General features: G+C 39.3%; 1 long non-coding RNA gene across 1 annotated transcript; it reads left to right on the top strand.

Moving 5' to 3' along the window:
* The first annotated feature begins 4275 nt into the window (after positions 1-4275).
* On the top strand, positions 4276-7418 carry LOC145478761 (uncharacterized). Its single transcript, XR_014048325.1, has 3 exons — positions 4276-5104; positions 5987-6135; positions 7263-7418. It is a non-coding gene; the product is annotated as an uncharacterized LOC145478761 (long non-coding RNA).
* The last annotated feature ends 2593 nt before the right edge of the window (positions 7419-10011 follow it).

Raw genomic sequence — 10011 nt, 5'->3', positions numbered from 1 at the left:
GTTGCGAAACGAGCTGTAACTGTGTTGATTGAAATAGGTTTTTCATTTACTAACTTTTTAATTAAGCTTTTAACATCAAAATAAACGAATTCAAAAAAAAAGTGGTGGGGGGGAGGGGGGGTCTTATAACCGGATGTATTTTTTGGTTTACAGGTAGATGGGCCTTTAACCTGGGGGAGACTTAGTTTACTGCAGTACGTAAACGTTCACCAAAAATTACGGAAGGAGTCGGAAAGGAGACTATCATATAATATTTTCAGTTTTTGTTATCAGGAGAATTTCTGTTATCTTAATAATGGGCCGGTTTTGAATAAGCATCATCCCGGGTTAAGCCGAAAACCCCTCCGGCCTCTATAGAAGTCGCGACGCATATTCATTTTGCTCATGCAAGGCATTTGCATAAGCTGTCCGGGGTTCTTTCGCTGGAGTGACTCGACGGACCATACTTATTGTCTGTTATTAGCTGTTTGCAAGAATCTGTTCTCATTTCGCTACCATTGATTGATATATTCCTGTTCAAATTTCCTTTTCTCTTTCTTTTTACTTTCATTGTGATCAAGGACAGTTAACAGCACGTTATTGTTGAATAAAAGATCGAAGAAGGTATGCCTGGATATATTAGATCATTTCAAGTCTATTTCAATTGAAACTGCTGGATATCTGAGCTGTAACAACAAGCAACAGATCAGAAATTCTACTCAACTCCGAAACTCGCTTTCACCAGTTATCTGGTTACGTAAAGTGATACTAATCAATCTGTTTGTGGTGAACTCAAAACTGAAATCACTTCGTTCTTATATTAGTAACTCCACAATGTCCACTGACACCATCAAATTAACAGCTCCGTTTGCAATTTGCTCAAAATCTGAAGGTTTTAAAACTGTAAAGGTATTAGATTTACTTAAATTATACCTGTAGTTTCATTGCTAGCTTCGTTCCGTGACGTCCAGTGTCCTCAAAGTGTTTCCACACAACGATGACTACAAGATAAAATATTCATTTTTTTAAATTACAGTACACTTAAGCCCTGAACAAAGGCATTAATACATTTAAGAACATGCACAGGGATTTGATTAGTTTGCATGATTCGCATAAATGAAAGTGTAGACAATCGAATTCATACGAAACGCATCACTATGAAAAGTTTTTGCAATAAGTTTAAGCATCGACCCATTTCAAACTAAGTAAGTATATCGCAAAGCTCACCAGCAACTGATAAATGGATCTAGAAAGGACTAATTTCTAAATGACTCCAGAAAAAATTTTGTTTCACATTCAACGCCGAAACACGTTCAATAGAAAGCTAGAGTCGAATCTTCCCTTACGGACACCTCAATAATACAACTAATACGAACACCTCTTTGTTTGCAGTCCGTACTACTGAGTTTTGACCGCAATTGGGAAATGCTAATAGTGGCAATAACGTTCGTCTTATCAGTTCGCTCCAAGAATCCACACAGACAAAGAATATTACTGTAAAGGTACCGCACCGTTAACAAGTTTTAAGAAGCTGGGCTAACCTAAGGCCTTGCTCAGTGCCGAGTAACAAGCGAGAGTACGCACGCGCACAAGATAGTACTACTTACGGTCTACTTACATGTTTTGACTGCCTGTTTTCCTTCGAGAAGGTAAACAGAGACCAAATATTTTTCTTTAACAAATGTGACCATCGCCGTCCAAAGTGACGACCCATAATAAATCAACGAAAGTTCCTTTTTGGCCATAAAAATATCATTGCAGCACTCACTGTGAATATGTACACAGAACAGATTAGGATTGAAAATGATAAATTAGATAAAACAAACTCAGAGGTTGGGTCCCTGCAAGTACTGCCTAATATACCATAGGATACCATGCCGTAAATACAAGAGAGATTCATTCTGGACAAAATTTTCTAATAGTTACGCAAAACGATTGAAATAACCACTCCTCCCCTCCCTCTCTCTCCCCCCGGTCCCAGGCTCATCTTTGAGTCACTTTCAATCGTTATTTCAATCCTCTTTGAGTCATGCACTCTTTGAGAGGCGAAGAGCGATCCGGCAGGGAGGAGTCTAGGAAAGAGGCGCACGTGTGCTCCCCAAACGTGAGCCTGCTCGCAAGCTACGACGCATACCTATATGGCTTACAAAGGGAGTAAACCCTCCCCCATGAAATAATCGGACCCCCAAAATACCATGGGATATCAGTTGGTATGGCTTCTATACAGAGCATCAGAAAGGTAAGTAAGTCCAAGAAAGGTGAAGCCGAAGATTGGATTTTATTTGGAGTGGCGAGATGGAAAAACCAAGCATTTAATTTCTACATTAAATATCTGGGAATCTGTTTCCTATAAACTGATCCAGTGTTAACTGGGACAAAACATCTACTCAGCTTGAGAACGAGGTCATATAAATGGTTGTTATGCTTATGCTTGTGGGTCGCTAGTGAGGACCGAGCTTTTATGGTGTTTTCTTATAACGTCACGGCATCCATATAGGTGTCCCAAAACAAAGAAACGGCAGCCATCAGTTGGTGTCCCAAACCAATCAATCCTGTGGGGGATGAACTCTTTTCTTATGTAAACACTTTCTCTTTTATCGCTCTATATACCATTTAATGTTGATTAAACTGTAGCTCAGTCAGCGAGTGAATTAGCAGAATCTTTAATTTATAATGCCACGTCCCATTCTTGAGCATTCTGCTGTTTCATTGATATGATTGCGCCGAAATGGCGACGCGTGCTACATAAATTAGCATACTTTTCCTCTAGAGACCCTCGTAATACCCATGGGTATTGAGCAGAGTATTTATACGCGTTCATGCCCCAAGAGGTCTGTTCAGAGTTCGCTTTTTGCCCCACCCACCTCCCCTCAGCGACATAAACCTCCATCCTGCTGCACTTCTTCGCATGCGCGGAAATTATTTTCGCCCATATCGTAGTATCTTCGCGTGTGCCATAGAGGGGCAGAATAACAATGAAATTTCCACTATTATTCAACAGCAGACAAAATCGTTTATGGCCAATCTCAGTGTTTCTCTTGATTCGCATAAATCCACTTTATTTGGCATGCAAACTTATTCATCCAGCCTTTTCTTTACTACATTGTTCACCGCTGTTCAACATGAAATATATTAACATTAATAACTTCAGTTGTACTAAGGCCTTTCCACCAAACAATTTCTCTGTCCATTCTACAATCTGGTCAGACTAAAGCAAGCGAACGTTTTTTCAGATTTTTATATGTTTTCTGATATATCGGTCGGAATAAAATGCTGATTCGTACTTCTTGTTATAATGGCGAATAAATCTAACTGAAATTGTAGAATATTCTTTGAAAATTAGTTGTCCTTCGGCCCGAATAATATATTTGATGTTCAACACCAAATCCGACATTTTCTATGTAAATATGTCGATAACTTGCGCGAAATATGGTTATCAGTCATTCTGCTTATCCAAATTATAGTCTGTGATTGATTGCTATTGCTGATCCCTGTGTGGTTCATCAAGAAAACGAAAACGGTACTTTATTCTCGCACCAAATCTTGGGCATGCGCCGAACCGCGAAAATCTCCCGTAAAGTTTCAGAAAAGCAAAACGATTTCTTTCTGAGAAAGAATGATGGCTTTTAAAGCACTAAATGAGCATATTTTGAGCAAACAGATAATGAATTGAAGTGAAGTTAGACAGTAAATAAACTTTCTTTGAACTTTGTTATCGGAGGGAAATAGTTATGAATACAGGCAAACTTCAAGGGAACAACGATGGAGATATTTTTGTTGGAAGGTCCTCGTCTGTGCACAGTCTTTTATTTACGGTTATGCACTATGAATGAACTACCTCTCAGAAGTAAACATGTTTAAGGCCAAAAAATCGAACAAAAACTTCTAAAAACAACTTTGTCCTGCTTCATAACCATTTATTTCCCTTTACTAAGCATGGATTAAATTTACTTCCATAAACTTATATTTTAAGAAATAACCGCCACATCTTAACAAAAACATGGTGCTTATTCAAAGCGCTTTCAATCCATAACGGTACATCTGGGTCAGTAGGCGGGGGCTGGGGAGCTACTGCCTTGAATAATTTAACCTGTATAGGTGTAACCATAGTTAATAGAGGGGAATGGTTATCAAACCCAACAAAGTTCTTTGTTGTATGTTTTTGTTCGCTTTTTTGGTCTTAACCGTGCACAAAACACAATAGTTGTTTACTCCGTACTGAGGAACTAACCAATAGAAAAGTGTTGGTTACGTAATTCATGCACGGTGTATGAGAGCACACACACACACAAAAAAGATTGTGCACGGTCGTGGACCTTCCAACATAAATTTTGGCATCTTTGTTTGCTCCGTTGATGTTTGCCCGGCTTCATAACCAGGCCCCTCTATTAACAATGGTGTAACGCGAAAGGACATGGTTTTTGTACCATTCTGCTCCGAAATAGAACAGAAAATTTGATCACTTAGGTTTGAATTAGGGCGTGTTTTACACTCTGGCCTGGTAATGGATTTGATGATTAGATCAAATCTCTATTTTCGTGCATTTCACGATTCCATTGGGTACGGGGGTACCCAAAACACGGGGATACCCAAATCACTGTGACACCGTGCATAGTTAATAGAGGGGACTGGTTATGAGGGACGGCAAACATCAAAGGAGCAAACAAAGATGCCAAAATTTATGTATTTATGTCTTTTGTTTTGCGCTCATACATGCATGAATTACGTAACCAACACGTTTCTATTGGTTAGTTCCTCAGTACGGAGTAAACAACTATTGTGTTCTGTGCACGGTCAAGGCCAAAAAAGCAAACAAAAACATACAACAAAGAACTTTGTCGGGTTTCATAACCATTCCCCTCTTACTATTAACTGTGGCCCGTGACACTGTTATTCCACCGTTGTTCTGTACCTTTGTTTGTCTTTATTCGTAAGATCCACTCTATTTGACAGGCAAAATTATTAATCCAGCCTTTTCATTACCACATTGTTCACTGCAGTTCAAAAGAATATATTAACAATGATACCTTCATTAATAAGCCTTACAAAAAAAGTCTTGGTTCAGTTGTACTGAGGCTGCTCCGCCAAGGGTTCTCTGTTCATTCTACAAACTAGTCATACCAAGGTAAGAGAAATGTTTTCTTAGGTTTTTATACATTGCCTTCAAAAAGTATAGGGGTGAAAATTTTATAGCTGATTCTTACATCATGTTTCCTGTTATACCAGATCTAACTGAAATTGTGCGACACTCTTTGAACATTACTTGCCCTTCATGGTTTCTCACAATTTTCTTTGGCTGTTGAAATTCATCTCTCGATCGATTCATCCTAGGACAATCTTACATGTAAAAAGATATCCACATTGCTAAAGGATGATAAAATTTCTAGCTATCACTGATTTGCAGTCATAGCTCATTCAACAGAATGTTGATATTTCCAAACACATTGTAAAGTGAAAAAAGCCGATTTCCCAACGTAAGTGTACGATGCCACTTTTTTTGGCGCCGAAACAACGCTAATTATGAATGGTTAAGTTGCGAAAAAGACGAAACCATTTCTTTTTGACAAATTAAGAATGATGTCTTTGTTAATCCCCAAATAATTATATTTTGAACAAAACCCAAAGTATAAGACAGTGAATGGACTTGATTTAAACTTGTTTCGAGTAATTTTTTTGCCTCGTTAGACTAAGAAATAACCACGCACCTTAACAACTCCATGGCGCTTATTGAAACCGCTGCGCTCTACAACGGGTGTAAGGAAATCGTTAATATAGTGATTATGAACGATTTCTTTCTGAGAGAGCATGATGCGTTTGCCGAGCACGGCCAAATAATTTTCGCCACGCCCTCGTATACCACGACTGATAACCGCCGCCCCTCAACAACAACATGTTCTTTTAAAAATAATTGTCACAAAGCTGTTTGACCTACTAAGGACGTATTTCTCTTGTGTTGCTAAAATTTCAATTCTTATTAGTTTACTGAAATAATTGTTTTTCCTTCCAGTCAACATGACGTGCATTTATAAGATTATTTTGGCGATGGTCGTTGTCCAATTGGCGTTGGTTCTGGCCAAATCACGCAAGCATGAATATGACGACGGACTGTATCACTCCGATGACAATATGGAAAATTTCGTCTACAAAAGAGCCGGGGTAAGACTGTTCCTTACAACTGCAAACTTTTCTTCGTTCCCAGTAAAATAAGACATTCTCACCCCTACGGGAACTAAAAGCGACCTCATTTGTCGCACTAACATAATTACATTGTTTGTCTGCGTGATCCTAACTTGGCAAGCAATGCACGATACAGTGTAACCACACATCGCACATTAAGCGCGCATGCTTAGTAACAAAATGAACAATTGCATGAATTTATTGATGCATGATCTTGGAAGGTTAGCCACTAGTACTGCCACTTCCACGGCCACTGCCACTACTACTGCTAGAGAGAATAGACACACAGTACCTTTACAATAAAGCTATAGTCGGGCCATTGCAAATTCAACGTTAAGACCATTGCATTATTAAAGGCGGCAAGGTTCCTCATAAGTTCCTCTGCCATTATTTCTGCCTAACCTCTAATGTTCTGTTAACAGAAAGCTGCACTGGCATCGCGCCTAAAAAACGGTAAGACTGTGGTTATCCAGGAATAACCGCAAAAGAATGCAAAAACAAAGGATGGTGCTTCGACGACAGCATTAGAGATGTTAACTGGTGTTTTCACAAAGGTTTGTCTTGGCCTGGAATGTCAGTTATCTCCCGCCCGAGGGTTAGGTTGAGGACGGGAGATGAATGACATTTCAGGCTAGGTTTGTCACGTCTCCTTAATTGATATAAACCAACCAGCACACTGCAATCTGTTCTGTTTATGTGACCATTTTCACTTCGCTATTATTTGGAGGTCTGATACTTGTGTGATCGTGTGCTTGTACTTTGTAGACCATTTTACAGCTGTCTGCTCGGTGACCTGGCTTTGAATGGTAACGAGGTTGGAAGTGACCTTGTTTTGATACAGGCCTCACAGCAAGGTCACCTCCAGTCTCGCTGCCATTCAAAGGCCAGGTCACCTAGCAGACAACTGTAAAATGGTCTTTTTAGTTGATCTTGTTTCAAAGACCATGTTTCTTCTGCCTCGTCCCAAGGCACCGTTATATTTCGTTTGGGAGGTGGAGCGCGGTCCTTGATGGTTGGCCTGGGAGCACGGAGATGAGTTAAATCTCGCTTCGTAGTGTACACAACTGTGATTGACTTTCCTATTTTTTCTGTCTTTCCTTTTAAAGAGGAATTCAAGTGTCACTCTTGCCGTGCCGATAGTACGGCGACCGGCGAGAAAAAAGAGAAAGTGTGCAAAGAGAAGCATCCCATCTGTATGACAACAACAGGAAGAGAATATCGCCTTCACTGCGCGGATATGGAGTATTACAATGTGGCAGAAAAATACTGTGAAACGATTGTGAGGTTACTTACTGTACCGAGTCATTGTGTAATTGATATCAATCAAGGACCCTGGCAAGCGCTTTTGGTAGATTAGATATTTTTCATAACTCGGCTTCTAGCTGCTTCTGATTGCCAGCGCCATTTGTAAACAGTAAACATTTACGTACGCAAAAAGAAAAGCAGAAAAGAAATCAAGACTTGCTGAAGATAACAGCCTTTTTTGTTGTCACGGCACTGCTTTTCGGGAAGGTCAGGATGCGGGAAGCGGGAAGCAAAGTGAACAAAGGAAGGAGTAGGTAGGTTTGGTAGCCGAAAGAACAGAGACCTTACAACTATTGGAGTCATCAGTTTTTTCCAAGCTATTTTTGGAATCTCTTTTTAAAGCGTGTTTTAGAGCGAAAACGAGTTTAACTCTCATGTTCAATTTCTTACAAATGAAGACCTTGTCTTTAATCATGGGTAAATTTACTCGCGAGTCGAGGACACCAGATACTGTGCCTGCTCGCAGTGAAATAGTGTTTTGATCCAACCTCGTACTCAGACTCTCCGTGACTAGCAGTCAAAATGCAGGACAGTTCTCATTGATAGTTCAAAAATATTGGACTTCCGTTTGAATAAGCCATATTCGTACTCTCGGCAATAATTAAACATAGGCACGCAAGGCGTGCGAGAGTTATTTTTTTGTGTGAAGTGTTGGAGATAGAAGCATTCATGGTACAGTAATGATTTGGTTAATTTGACAAGGTTTTTTTGGTTGCGATGTTACATCGGTCATGGTAAGATCGCTAAATAGTAAGCCATAAAATGTTTGACTGAACAAACTACAGTAATCTGACACGTCTCCAGATTAATGTAGATACCATATTATTTTCTAACAGGCAATTTGATTCGTTCTTTGATACAACCCGCACTGTGATTGGTGTGAACACGCGCATGCATAACTCCCTCACTCACCGATCACATAACCCTTCCAACCCCCAAGAGGAATTTTTGCTCAAAAATACTCAACTTAATTTAGAGACTTTTTCGCATTTTATACGAGTCGTAAGTTTACCTTTTTACACAACACAACACAACACAACTTCACCGAAAATAGAAAGAAAGAGAAAAAAACCTCTGACACGTTGAAAGTCTGATTTAATTAAATTGCACTTTAACTTGGTGCCACGCAGTCTTCAAAGAACATTTGAACAGTTTTCATACTTTTTACCTTTAAAAATATCGGACTGAAATGAATGTCATCAAATTAAACTATTAAACTGCTACTGCAGAGACGTAAAAATCTTCCGGAAATGAAAGCTTCTTTTTTGTTTAATATCCTGGAAACAATAGCCGATAACTTGTCAGCTCTAATTGAATTTACTCCCATATAAAAAACAAAAGTGTTAAGTTACCATTTGTTACTAAAGATAGCAAACATCTCGAGGGAAAGAGTGGTGACGATTCGTGAAAAACAAGAGTGTCAAATTACACTTTGTAACTAAAAAACAGAAATATCTTGTTATATTTGCATGCAACAAGAAGAAAACAATCGTTACCCGCACTTACTATTGTAAACGTTAGAACTGTTTCAAATCTAGTCTCGTACCCTCTAAAACATGTCCTAAGAACTAGACGCGACGATTCGTGACCTCTAATTGAATTTACTCCTCGTGAAAAACAAAAGTATCAAGTTACCTTTGTAACTAAAAATAAAAATATCTCGTTGCATTTGCATACTACTAACTCACGAACAGTTTCACACCTCAAGGCTCATCTCGTTCATTAACTAAAATCCTCAGCCTAACCCACAGAAAATGTCGAAGTAAACCCAATATATGAATACTTCCTCCTCTTTCATAAAAGAATGAATACGGCCGTTCTGAACTCTATCGGGATCAAATCTTCTCACATACCATTTACCTTTACAATAAGAAATTTGATTGGCTGTTTATAGTAGATCCAATCTGATTGGTGTGACATACATCTCTCACTCACTCACTCACTCACTCACTCACTCACTCACTCACTCACTCACTCACTCACTCACTCACTCACTCACCCATTGACCCGTCCATAACATACCCGACGCGCCGACTAAGAGGTATTTTTTTTACAAAAAAATAACTCAAAAATTTGTATCTGAAAAGACTGTCCGCATTAGCCTCAGTTACAAGCTAGTTCCAGTCCAATACCGAGAATACGAATATGATCTATTGCGCATGCCTACATGTAACTGAGAAACACGTAGTTGAGGATTCAGTCAGAGTTAATGCGGTCACTTCCACGACATTTGACTTATCTTGAGCTCGTTATCATTGTTATAGCACGATTAACAAACTACAGTTACGTAGTAACTCGAATGACTGCTGCTATAGATCTCCCTCTGACACTCGTTTCCAGATCTCTCGGAACAAAATCAACAGGCCGGAAACCAGTCGTTTGACGTACAGTTTACAACAGTACATAGGGTGAACACTGGGTACGATCCAATCTGTAGCAGTGTAGTTATATAAGAGTGTGATGGTTCTGTGAGAGTAAAGTCTTTCCAAAGAGCACAAAAACCGTGCCACTTAACCAGAGCCTAACGCAATAACCACTAAGCCAACACAA

This window comes from Orbicella franksi, chromosome 2 (assembly GCF_964199315.1).
Source record: "Orbicella franksi chromosome 2, jaOrbFran1.1, whole genome shotgun sequence".
Taxonomy (NCBI): Eukaryota; Metazoa; Cnidaria; class Anthozoa; order Scleractinia; family Merulinidae; genus Orbicella; species Orbicella franksi.
This window is presented reverse-complemented; position numbering and strand designations above follow the sequence as displayed.